Source organism: Saimiri boliviensis, chromosome 2 (assembly GCF_048565385.1).
Source record: "Saimiri boliviensis isolate mSaiBol1 chromosome 2, mSaiBol1.pri, whole genome shotgun sequence".
Taxonomy (NCBI): Eukaryota; Metazoa; Chordata; class Mammalia; order Primates; family Cebidae; genus Saimiri; species Saimiri boliviensis.
The window spans coordinates 160,763,123-160,776,974 of NC_133450.1; the positions used below are offsets into that span (position 1 = coordinate 160,763,123).

The 13,852-nt window shown below is 38.8% G+C and overlaps 1 protein-coding gene across 5 annotated transcripts in view; it reads left to right on the forward strand.

Annotated features, from left to right (window-relative positions):
• KDM4C (lysine demethylase 4C) overlaps positions 1-13,852 on the forward strand; it is a 398,790-nt gene that overhangs the window by 339,205 nt on the left and 45,733 nt on the right. The gene's annotated exons all lie outside the window — the stretch shown is intronic.

The window sequence follows — 13,852 nt, forward strand, 5'->3', positions numbered from 1 at the left end:
CTTTTCATAAAGAGAACCAGAACTTAGCTAACACTCATCTCACAGTGATCTGAATGGCGTCATTTTCACAGACCCTCATCTGAGTCTCTAAGATCCTGGGTGTCTTTGTGTTTTGCTGATGATGGAATTGTTTTCCTTTAATCATTTGGATATTGCTAAAATTCTGTTTAACAAAGTTTGTTTTGACAAACTATACTCTTTTTCTCAGGCTTGTACATAATCATCTAGTATTTGTATATGGTTTGTTTCTTCTACATACATTTTTTAACAAATGGCCTGCTGAATTTGCAGTTAGTATCGACAAAAAGAGATTTCTGACCAAAGCAAAGGTATGGAGTAAAGATTTCTTAGCAAGGATTTAAAAAAACACTACAGCTATTCAGACCTGAATCTGATCAATATTCCTAAGTCTCACACCCATTTTAAAAAAGAAATCCCTCAACTTTCTATCAATAGAAGGGTTTTCTTGAGCTCTCTGTCCATTTTTCCCAGATGATAGAAAATTAAGGTTAGATTTGCCTGGAAGGGGAATATTTAGCACAGACCTTTTAGAATATTTACATTTGGCACCTACCTTTCTCTTGTTCACATTATCAAGTAAAGCCAGTGCAGAGAAAATTTTTCTTAATTTTGCTAGGAAATTTAAATGTATCCCATTAAACATTTTGAACCCTGTTCAGTACCCCCGAATTTGTTTTCCCATTACTGATCTTTAGCCATTTCCATAGGAAGGGCCAGGTCAGTGAGCATCATGGTTTTCTCCTTGTACTTTCCATAGAATAAGGAAATAAGCCCTTTCCATAGAACAAGGGCTTCATGAGAGCTGCTGCAAACCCCCATGCTCACAACAGCCTCAGCATACTCTATGAAAGAAGGCAGGAGAGTTTAACATGATTTTGGTAAGATTACTTTAAAAATGGTTGAACTCCAGGCTATTTGTCATACTAATGAAAAATAATTTCTCGAGCATTTAATGAGCTCCTGTTACATTGATGAATCTTGAGAATCTGGGAAATTAGCTTCAGAGGACTGGTACTTCTCAGAACTCTGGATTCACAAAGTCTTGTGCTAGAAAGGATCAGGAGTTGCCAGCATCTGGGAGTGTGGTGTAGCCAACACAATCTTGACTCCAAGCAGTCCTGTGTTCAGGTTCCTGCTCCCCTTCTTTACTGTTTGCCACTTAGAACCACGCTGAAGTCTCGTGGAAAGACTTACTCGTACCTTAAAGCCCTGATAAATACTGATGTGAGGCCAGATGATACATCCCAGGATGAACATATGAAATTCCTGTTTTTTTAGGTAAAAATTGGTTTAATACCAGCATTTTTATATTATTTGATAAAACATACTTGGAGAAGAGGGGCTGCTGCCATAATATTTCTTAAATTCTGTTTTCTGGGGAGAGACCCTTTAGGCCTGGTTCATAGTAGTTAACATTTTGTAGTTTGGGAAGCACCTGGAAAATCTCTGCAGCTATACTACTCTGCTTTATTCTGGAAATAGCTGACAATATGCCTGTGAGCTAGGAATTCATGTTCCTGAGTCTTGTCACCCTCAGGGACAAAACCACAAAATTGTATCTACTCTGATATATATATGGGGACATTGAAAAATTAATAACAATTGATAACGTTTTAAACTTAATTGGAATGAAGAGAATTAGCACCTATTTAGTTATGAATCATCACAGCAACATATTAACATTTTTATTAGTTATTTTCATAGCTTTCATCTCTCTCAAAATATGGATTTACTTCTGTGTGGAATCATGTGGCTTCACAGGAAAAATATTTACCAAAATTTTTTACTCTGTCCTTATAATATTGCAGATTGGCCCTGATGTTTTAAAAAATTCATGACAAACGCATTTTGGTATAGGTGTTTGTTTTTTATTACAGAAGCCGATTCGTCAGAATTCTTTGGTGAAACATGTCAGTGCTGTGTTTTCTACCTCGCTCTGTCATTTCCACCACCAAGTGCACCATGGAACCAGGGAGCCCGTTAGCAGACCCAGACCCTACTGTGGGGGGCGGCTGCATTAAGAAATGCCTACATGGGGCTAGGTGCAGTGACTCCCACCTGTAGTCCCAGCACTTTGGGAGGCTGAGGTGGTACCATTCTGGGCAACATGATAAAAATCCATCTTTACCAAAAATACAAAAATTAGCTGGCCTTGGTTGTGTGTGCCTGTGGTCCCAGCTACTTGGGAGGCTGAGGTTGTAGGATCACTTGAGCCCAGAAGGTGAAGATTGCAGTGAGCCAAGATTGTGATACTACACTGCAATACAGCCTGGGTGACAGAGCAAGACCCCCATTCAAAAAATAAAAAAGATGAAAGAAAGAAATGTTTACATGGGACATTTGATACTTGGCAATTTCAAGGGCCAACTTACCGAGGAAAATCGAGTCTTCCATTCCAAGGACCACCTATTTGGTTAATTTTTTTTTTTAAGCATAGATAAGGTGTGTTTTCATGTAAAATGCTTGCTTTTGCACAGAATTAATATTTCTCAGTTCCCAGGAAATTTTAAGCTTTTCAGCAATTTGTACTTAAAAAAAAAATTAAGGCATGCAGAATCCTCTGATAGCTTGTTAAGAAAATTAGGTAGTGACACTATTCTCATATTTTAACATTGGTATTCGAGTCAAGCATCATAGATACAGTAGAAAAATATAAATGGAATGTGTCAACAGGCACACAGCAGCAAAGGGTATTTGACATTACAACATCTTATAAAGTGTAAGAGGCAGGATATTCAATTCCTTCATGTAGAAAACAGTAATTAGATGCCATAACCATAATGAAATCCTTAGATACTGACAAAATGTAATGAAAGTATAATATTTTTAAGACTATTAACTGCAAGCAATAGAAAACGCAATCAAATGAGATAACTTCCAATATTTCTAACTAAAAGGCTACTCTCCAAATCTAGATTATATGCCCACTTTCAACAAATATGATACACAAAACTCTGAGTTAGCTAAAAAGGCCTCCTGAAGCCTCTTGGCGGGAACCCAGTGATTCCAGAGGAGTGCCTTAGCTTCTCTGTCATGTCCTGTGGGCTCTTGGAGCATCCTAGCCTTTGACACATTTCTGACATACAAGTCAATACCTCTTTTCTTTCCAGGGAAAATGTGCGGTTTCTTGACTATTGTCAGTCAGAAGTTAGCGTCTTTTCGTCATGAGGTGTCCCATGTCCTTTCTTGTCTTATCCCACACTGGTGTAGTGGGTCAGTGAAATTATAATGTGTGAAGAAAGATTAGAAATTTCTGTTTCTACAGCTTTCAGTAAAATATCATTCTGGTTTCTCTCTCAGCCATTACTGGGCAGACCTGGCACTCAGAAGCTTTTGCTTGGAGCAGGAGGCAGGGAGCAGTGAAATTTCTTCTTTGTAAGCATCGGATACCTTAATGAGTTCTATTTTGTTTGTCACTCCTTGAGTAGGCCTTTTAGTTAAGTGTGCTCATCTTTCCCCATATATTTCTCAAGAATTAGAATAAAGTTTGAATTTGGAAATCCTTACATTCATCCACTTTTAATTATACCTTAAAATTATATCTTTATTACATATTTGGAGAACAGAGCAGTTTCCTTACTGTATCTGAGAGTGTAGATTTAATAGAGGTTACATGGTCCGCCTAAGGTTATATGGACCTTAGGTGATAGAGAACAGGAGGGCCATAGGCAAGAGACTAGGAAGGATGCAGTTACCCATTAGAACACCCCAGTTCTTTCCCTTCCTGCCCCAGGTGCACCCCATAACATATCTCTTTCATGCACAGTGCTGGGTACATAGGTCCACTCAGGTAACACTAGACAATCTGACAGATGGATTGAGTTTGCTGATTAATACTGGACTTTAAAAACTTTATGGATTTATCCCCTTCGATTAACGTTGGTGAGATAGGCAGAATCTTCACTCCTGCTGTGGATGTGTTGGACAGTAGAAAGCTTTTGGCTGACTTTCCTTTCACTGTACCGTTAGCTGCTTCTGTAGTACAGAGAAACCTACAAACTTTGTGTTTTCTATTTCTCTCTCATTCTCTCCTCATGTAAGCAGTATGTCTTTATAGACACAATTGCCTCTTCCTCTTTAATTTTGTCTCCTGCTCAAAATGACCACCCATTTGTTGGGAAGAGTGTATCAATGTAGATAAGACTTATAAAAGTATAATAATAACTAACATTTGTATAGCATCTTTTATAGTTACATATAGTACATTATCTCATTTGATAATGTATGTGGTAGCAATATGATTATACCCATTTTACAGATTATGAAATTGAATTTCAGAGAGGTTCAACAATGTTGAAAAGTTACAGAATGTTCAGGTTGTCAGAATCAGAGCACATGGCATTTCACTTACATTGTTCTGTTTTAGCAGTCCTTTTTCTAGTTCGAGACTGTGACTTGGATTTGTTTACATGGTATTATGATTTATCTGGACTTCTTTCTTGGTGGTACAAAAAATCTGTTAAACTATTTAATTAGTCTGTTTTGCTTTGGGTTACCTTGTTCAATAAGAAAATATTTACATGTGTTTTAGGTGTGTTTAACCCATTCACCAACTGTAATTGAGAGTCAGAAATCGTTACAGGCAGGAGTTACCATTCAGTGATATCCTGTGTTGCTTGCTTCTGTTGTGTGAAAGTGTTTCATCAGAAATCATTTAAAGAAAATACCATATTATTGTTGAGTTACTGCTTTTCTTTCTCATTTTATTCTCTCCAGATTGTAGTTCCTCCAACTTTGTTCTTTTATTTCCAGCATTGTTTTGAGTATTTTACGTTCTTCACGTTTTCATATAAATTTTAGAGTCATTTCGTTAATTTCTACACACACATACACACTGTTATTAATGATTGGGATTGTGCAGAATCTATTGCTCTTTCTATATTATATTGTTGCCACTCAAGAAGCCTAGAGAACTCCTGAGACAAAAAAGGCCAAGGAAGAGTTTCTGGGGCCTAGTGTCTGGAGACTCACTGATTCTCTAGCAACAGTAATGAAATCGATGTGACTGCAGACGAAGCTCATGCCAGGTTTTACCTTAGCAGTGGCCCACTACCAGCTCCACCAGTCGAACTAATGTGAACTCTCGTCTTTGCTCTTTATGAATTAAGTTGCTTACTATTTAGAATACGTAGCAAACGGGTGGTGCATCCCTGTTGAGAGGTTGCCGCATTAACACAGGGAAGCAAAGATTCTGATGTATCTAAAGATGGTTTTCTCTTCCCAGTCCTCTTCACTTACCAAACAGGGCCACTACCTCCAAGGTGAGCTTATGGAAAAAATTTTTTTCTCAGCATCTAATTCAGCCTGTTCTTTGTGCTTCTACAGACATTAAGGTGAATAAGACCTTAAATCTGCTGGGAACTTCTTAGCACCATTTCCCATCGTATTATATGTTTGTATTTAAAAACCCATGAGAGCCGGGCGTGGTGGCTCACGCCTGTAATCCCAACACTTTGGGAGGCCAAGGCGGGTGGATCACGAGGTCAAGAGATCGAGACCATCCTGGTCAACATGGTGAAACCCCATCTCTACTAAAAATACAAAAAATTAGCTGGGCATGGTGGTGCATGCCTGTAAGCCCGGCTACTCAGGAGGCTGAGGCAGGAGAATTGCCTGAACCCAGGAGGCGGAGGTTGCAGTGAGCCAAGATCGCGCCATTGTACTCCAGCCTGGGTAACAAGAGCAAAACTCCGTCTCAAAATAATAATAATAATAATAATAATAATAAAAACCCATGAGAAATAAAAGTGCACATGAACCAACAGACATGTACAAAATTAAATACTTGTGATGTTTTGATGAGTCATATGTGCATTTGTACCGTAAGAGCAATTATTTCTTCATGAAGCCCCAGGGATTTAGGTTTTTATGGGTAGAGGATTTTTACTTAGCTCTTATAATTTACAAAGAGAGCTTTCATTATTCCAAGGCAAATTTAAATGAGTAACTCCTGCTGCATACCTTTGGTAAAAGAAAAATAGTTTGTATTAATTTATTTATTCCAATCCTTGTAAAAATTTTTATAAGATGGATACTTTGAAAAATACAATAATAATATCTCACAGGTTGTTAAATTATAGAATTAAGGAGAAATAACAAAGTCAAGATGGTGAAAGGGTCATTGGCTACAGATGGAAATGTGCTGTTTGGCCTGTACGTTGGCTAAGTTACTTAGTTTGGTTTCTTCACCTGCTCAGCCATGCTGGTGCCATGCGTTTCTATGTACATTATTGTATTTGGATTTATGCACTTTATTAACATGATACGTAGATAGAGAACCCAGTTGGGGATTTTCCGAAGATGACATCTCTGCCCATGACTCATCTTGCCAGATGTTGGGTAACCCTCCTTCCAGATGTGAACACAGGTCAGCCTTACCAGGTCTGATAAGAAACTACCTATAAGGCTAAAGCAGGGAATCTTCCCTCATTCTACCTCACAAACCCCCTTCCCTCCATGTTCTTACCTTAGAGATTAACTGTTCTCTCTCTGGTCTCTGTAAAAAACCCAATGGGGATAAATTATATTTAAGAATGCAGTGCATATATCCACTTGGAGTATTTAAGGTAGATTCCTGTGTCATGTTAGGTTACCCCAAAATTACCTGGTTTAGCCTCCATAACAGAACCCTTTGTAAGGTACCTTCATTGAGTTTCATTTCATTACTGTGTCTTTTTAGTGACAGTGTATACAAGCACCATTATATAAAAAACGTTGTTGCCATTTTCATAAGGCTGCTGTTAAAAGATAGGCTACTGTGTCATTACATATTCCAGGTGATAAACTCTTTTTAATTATCATGAAGAAAAATGGAAAAAAAAACCATTTAGTTCATTCTAACACAAATTTAACAGTTCTGTCAATTTTGAGCATAGGCACAGATTGCATTAACAGTTTTTGTAACTATCTGTAATGGAATTCATACTACCATTTTAACAGAAATTTAAAAATAATATTTATGCTCATCAGCAACTTTGTAATCAAGATATTAATAGTTGTTAGACCTACCTTTGGATATTAGTATTTAATGCATTATTTTAAAAGCATATTATTTTTTCTTCCCAACCAGGGAAACAAAAAAGAGGAAAAAAAAAGGAAAGAAAAACCAGTTTATTTTTCTAATATAATCATTTGTTTGTAATCCTGTGTGTTTATTTTATGCATTTGAAAACATGCTTTTGAGTAGGGCTTCACAAAGTAGCCAGAGAGAGAGGTCCCTGGCTCCAAATACTCCCAACAACCTTCCTGGGGTGGTGCATGTATACTTCCTGGCAGCCTCAGGCCTGGTTCAGATGTTTTTCTAGACATATGTATCTGTGTGAGTGACAAACCATCACAAGATTTAGTGGTTTAAACCAGTGATAACTATTTAGCTCATGATTCTGTAGGTCATCAATTTAGGCTAGGCTTGGCCGAGGGGTTCTTCTTGTCTAAGCTATGCTGCCTCATGCATCTGTGGTCAGCTGCAGAATAGCTTGTCTGATCTTGGCTGGGTTCTCTCACGTGTTTATGGCCTGTGGTCAGTGTGATCTCTTATCTCCAGCAAGGTAACTTGGGCTTGTCCACACAGCAGAGTCTGAGTTTCTTAGAGAGAAAGCAGAAGTATTCAAGGCCTCTTAAACAAAAGGCTATGAAATTTATCTACCATTATTTCTGCTGTATTCTTTTCTAATGCAAGGTATGCCACAGTCTAGCCCAGATTCAAAGGGTGGGAAATAAACTTCAGTCCTTGGTGAGAGGAACTACTTTCCATATCCTTGCGCAGGATATGGAAACAGGGAGGAGTGAAGATTTTTGGGCAGTTTAGAAATTTACCACAGTATATCTATGTGTATACATATGTGTATGTAGGTGAAAACTGAGAACATATACATTCTGCAATTTTATCACCAGACATGCTCCAAATCCAAGTTACTCATCCAACGCTGTGGGTATATTGGGGAAAGTAAATACATCTTATGTGGGAAGTGCCTCAACAGGTATCTAGAATAATACCTTCCATTCAATAAATGGAAGGCTTCCCCCCGCCAAAAAAAAAGAGGAAATGTTATTTTCTTTATGCCACTGCTTGAATTCCATTGGTATTACTTCCTGGTTGGTTTTATTTCTTCACTCATTTTTCCTCTATGCTTATATCCTGGTTGGTTTTATTTCCTCTGTCATTTCTTTCCATATTTATTCTTCTGGTTGATGGTCTGGAGCCCCCACCTTGTATTAGTCTGTTTTCGCATTGCTGTAAAGAACTACCTGAGACTTAGGTAATTTATAAAGAGAAGAGGTTTAATTGACTTATGATTCTGTGGGCTGTACAGGAAGCTTGGATGGGAAGGTCTCCGGAAACTTATAATCATGGTGGAAGGCAAAGGGGAAGCAGCTCATCTTACATAGTCCGAGCAGGAGGAAGAGATAGCGGTGGGAGGTGACACGCACACACACGCACGCATGCACACACACTTCTAAACAACTGGATCCCTTGAGAACTTGTTACAAGACAGCATTAGGGGGATGTTGTTAAACCATTAGAAACCACCCCCATGATCCAATCACCTCCCACCAGGCCCCACCTTCGATATTGTGGATTCTAATTCAACATGAGATTTGGGTGGGGACATACACAGGGCCACACTATATCACATGTCATGGGAGAGCATTACCCTAGACTACTTCTCACCTGTTCTGAGATCTTGGAAAAGCCACTTGAGTTTGTCAAGAGAGTCAGTAGATGTTATATCATCTATTTATTCAAAATAAAACTACTAAACAAAATTATTAGTATAATTTAATTACCTCATGTATTGGACATATGTTGGAAACCCTAGATGTCTTATTGTTCCTAGGAATTCTTTATGCTTTTGTGGAATGTCTATAATGTTTTTTTACTTAACATTTTTATCATATCCCCAGCATCTCTAACTGGCTCTACCATTTTTTAAAATGACATGTATATTTTTTAAAACCACTGTTTGTTCATTTCTGCTTAGTTCATATTAAAGAAAATTCAAGTTTTACAGCCTTAGCTTGCACACTAATCTTCAGAACACCATTGCCATTTCTTTAATCTGATGGATGCCCTCACGTGACGTCTGTCTTCTCTGATCAAAAATGACATTCTTAACATCAATGGATTCTTAGGCTTTACTGACAGGAAATATTTTTGAGGCTATATAATCAGTTATGGGGTATGCTTGTCAATACATTTTTTTCTGCAGAAATAAATCAGAAATCCTATCAAAATGGCGTTATGAAAGAATCCATTTCCCTTGTACTCCTCATGAAATGGTCATGCCTGAAGTTTCTGAGAATTTTTATTTAGATGAAGGTTGTATATTTAATGTATGTACTGGCCATTTTCTAACCAGCCAATCTGCATAAATTTTATATCCTAAGCAGGAAGAAAACAGTTGCAATCTAGAGCCAGCCTCTTCCTTATAAAGCCTACGTCGCCTTCCTTTTCCCTTGGCTTGTGTCTTTTACTTTCCAGACACTGAATGTCACCCTAAACTTTCTTTATTCCCTTCCCCTACCCACATACATGCACACCCAGACAAAGAAAGAGAAACCAAGGAAACAGAACCTATAGGGATGAATAGGGATATCCTCTACAATGTACCTTTGATTCTCTTTGCTGTTTTCTGGATGGGAGTGGATAGATTCATTCCTCTTCCATTTTGAAAATTTGTCTGGACTGGGCATGGTGGCTCATGCCTATAATCTCAGCACTTTGAGAGGCTGAGGTGGGCAGATCACCTGAGGTTGGGAGTTTGAGACCAGCCTGACCAACATGGAGAAACCCCATCTCTATTAAAAATACAAAATTAGCTGGGCGTGGTGACACACACCTGTAATCCCATCTACTCAGAAGGCAGAGGCAGAAGAATCACTTGAACCCAGGAGGTGGAGGTTGCAATGAGCTGAGATCATGCCATTGCACTTCAGCTTGGGGAACAAGAGTGAAACTCTGTCTCAAAAAAAAAAAAAAAAAAAAAAAAAAAAGGTCTGTGCTCGTTCGCTCATCTACTCATTTATCCATTCATTCATTCATTCATTCATTCACCGTTCATCTGTCAGGAACAGTGTTAGAAACCGTGCTGGGTTCTGTGGATGAAAAGACAACCCCGGCACTGATTTCTAGTCATAAAAGGGATGGTAAACTGAAAGAGCCATGTGTCCAGGGTCTTACAAGATTTGTAAACAAAGGCTTTGGGAGCCCTGGGGATGGAGAGGAGACCACATTATGCCTTCCTCCCTAGGGACCATAGCCGTGTGCCTGAATTTGACAAGAGGAGAGTCAGAGGCAGCTGGAGTGGATAAGGTGAAGAGTGGGTGTCTGGATTGTTTTCCAGGCAGTGATTTGGGGCTGGACTGATTCTTGAAAGTGTGAAGTCAGGGTGCTGCCCACTCATCTATGCCACTGACTCAGGTACCATAGGAGAGTGACTGATTAGCCTGAGGTGGAGGTCTCAGGTATGTTCTTCATTTCCTAGATGAACCCATTTAGGATTTGCTGAGAATCTTCTACTGATAAGGCTAGATGTCCTTTGTGCTTCATCCTGATTTATAGCATACCTGTGATTTAGGTGTAATTTCTTCCACAGATGACCAAACTGAGGGTAAGGGTTATATAACACCCTGTCACTCTGTCTGTCCTTGATTGTGTCCCTCCCCTAATTCTGACTGTTGCATGCTCAGGAATGAGGAGTCCTGTTGTAGAGGGCATGTTGGAATGTGTCCCATCAGACTTCTCTCATACCACCTGTGAGATGGCTTCATGGCACATACCTATGTAGGCCTGCTCCAGGAAAACAGGAATCCAGTCTTAGTGGTTTTGTATATTTGGCTCTCCAACACCAGAGGTGGTGCCCACTGGCTAGCTACAGATGACTGTTGAGGAAATTAGTGAATGAATGACTCTCTGGGTATGCCTTTGTTTGGTTTCTAGAAGAAAAAGATTAAGCAGAACACAGCTTTTTTGATATTCATGGGGGAAACAAAAGCAAAGCCTCTGAGTGACTTGTGATTCTGGGTGATGATAAACTGTATTTCCCAGGAGTATTGTAAATATCTATCCAAGAAAAGGGTGAGGTTTAATGAGTCCCAGCTTTCTTTAGGTACAGGTGACATGCCAGGCTAATGTTGGTGCCTTGGGGATTATGAGGGCCTGGACCTTCCCATGAGCTTGGTTCAGGGACTTCCCAGCATGTCACAGCTCATGACATGAAACAAATTGGTGCTGATGCATGAGCCTTTGAGGCTGATATAAAGAAGATCTAATATATGTCTTCAGAGCAGACTTTGGCATTAGATGTTGACTGCAGTCTCTTCCTAGTTGGTACGGGCTTTGTAGGAGTTCCTGAAAGGGGAATGGGGACTATAGTCTTATCTTGAAAATAAGAACAAACAACCCAAAACACAACAAACTAACATTTCTAGAGTTAATATATACCAATTACTCTGCCAAATATTTCTGAGAAGTCATTTATTTATTTATTTATTTATTTATTTATTTATAGATGGATTCTTGCTCTGTAGCTCAGGCTGGAGTGCAGTGGCACAGTCTTGGTTCACTACAACCTCTGCCCCCCGAGTCCGGTTCAAGCAGTTCTCCTACCTCAGCCTCCCAAGTAGCTGGGATTACAGGCACGAGCCACCATGCCCAGCTAATTTTTGAATTTTTTAGTAGAGATGGGGTTTCACCATTGGCTAGTCTGATCTTGAACTCCTGACCTTGTGAGCAGCCCACCTTGGCCTCTCAAAGTGCTAGGATTACAGGCGTGAGCCATCGCGGTGGCCAGAGTCATTTGTTCTTAAGTCTTGTATTTCCCTAGCTTGATATATGTACCCTGAGGACTACACATGGTTTTTTAGGATGCCAGGAATATGTTTGGAAGGAGAAGAGGGGTAGGGAATAAAGATTGAGTCCACAAGTCGTGCCTATATTCTTAGGAATGGACTGCAACCCAGCTGTTGCAGTATGAGCTGGTAATGGAACCTGAGTCTTAACTCTTAATTTAAGAATAAAATTATCTGTCATATGCGTTAGTTTTTCTAGTCTGAAACTATTAATACAGCTCTCCTACAGGTCTTAAAAATTACTTGGGCATATTTAAGGACTGAGTAAATGAGTAAATAGGTTTATATTGTAGAAGCCAAGATTTTCACTGAGAAAGGATGAATATACATGAAATCAAGGGAGGCAACAAAGAACCTGCATGGGTGAATAGGATATCACTCTCAACTGGTGATTTCCAATATATGTGTGTTTGTGGCAAATTGATATATGCGTGTGTGTATTTATGCATATATATGTGCACGTTACATGAATGTATTTCATTTTTCTGTGTACTGGAAAGATTGAGAAACAAAGACACTCCTGTAATAAGAGCAAAGACACTCCTGTAATAAGTATCTTAGTCTCTGGTGTCAGTGCCCACTAAACTAAACCATAATCCTGGAATGGCTAATTTGAGGGCTGGAGCAAGATGATCCTGAAACATCTTATCAGATAAGATAGCAAGGAACTATTGTTTTAAAAAAAAAACAAAAACAAAAACAAAAAAACAAAACAAAAAAAAACCACAAAGATTTCACAAGAACCAATATGAAGGGGCTCTTATTGGTCAAACCTGGGACAGTTTGAACACCACAAAAAAAAAAAAAAAATGAAGTACAGTATGAACTATAAACAGTTGGGGAGGAGGAATTCATCAGCCCATAATGACAATGGATGAATAGAAGGACAGATGAATGGATGGATTGATGGATGGTTGGTTGGATGGATGGATGGGTACAGGGAAATATGAGAGACTCCTGCTTACCAAATGCCAACTAACTAATAAATGTGGATGGCGTGGTAGAGCAGGAAAAATCAGCATACGCCACCATTGCAGTAAAGATTATGCACAAAACTCAGTGGATGCTAATTCTAAACACAGGTTTATGAGGAATAGAATATTTACAGAGTGATGAAAGTGTCTTTCACAGATTGCTTTAGTGTAAGAGAAAAATAGTAATTAAGTGGAGAAATTGAACTACACTTTGATCAGGATCAAAATAAACATCACCATTGAAGGGTAAGCAAACATCATGTGCCTTCAGATGAAACATTCTGAGAAGGAGTCAACATCACCTTATTCGGGATTCTGGCCAAAAGTGTATAACCTGAATCTAATCATGAGGAAACGTAAGACCCATGCTTTATTAAAGCGCAGGAGGAGGATGGATTGTATCCTTCTAAAGTATAAATACCATAAAACAAAGACAGAGGAAATGGTCCTGATTAAAGAAGCCTAAGAGATGTGGCAACTAAATGCAATAATTGACTCTAAACTGGATTCTGTACTTGGGATTTTGAGGGTAGGGAAGGTGGGTACCATAATGGCCTGTTTTTAGATTCTACACAAAGAGTGTTTCTAAACTGCTGAATCCAAACCTAACTGAAACTCTGGAAGGTGAATGCACACATCACAAAGCAGTTTCACAAATAGTTTCTCATTAGTTTTTATCTTGAGATATATATTTTTTCACCTTAGGCTTCCATTAAGTCTCAAATGTCCATTTCTAGACTCTACACAAAGTGTGTTTCTAAACTGCTGAATCAAAACATAGGTTCAACCCTCTGAGGTGAGCGCACACATAGCAAAGCATAGTGGCTGTTATTGGATCAGTTGACCAACTGGAGTATAGATGGGAGATTAAAGTCTGCTATCGGTGTTCAGTTTCCTGAAGTTGATATATATGCATATACACATACACTTGTGTGTGTGTGTGTGTGTGTGTGTGTATATATATATACACACACATATGTATATATATATATGTATATATATACATA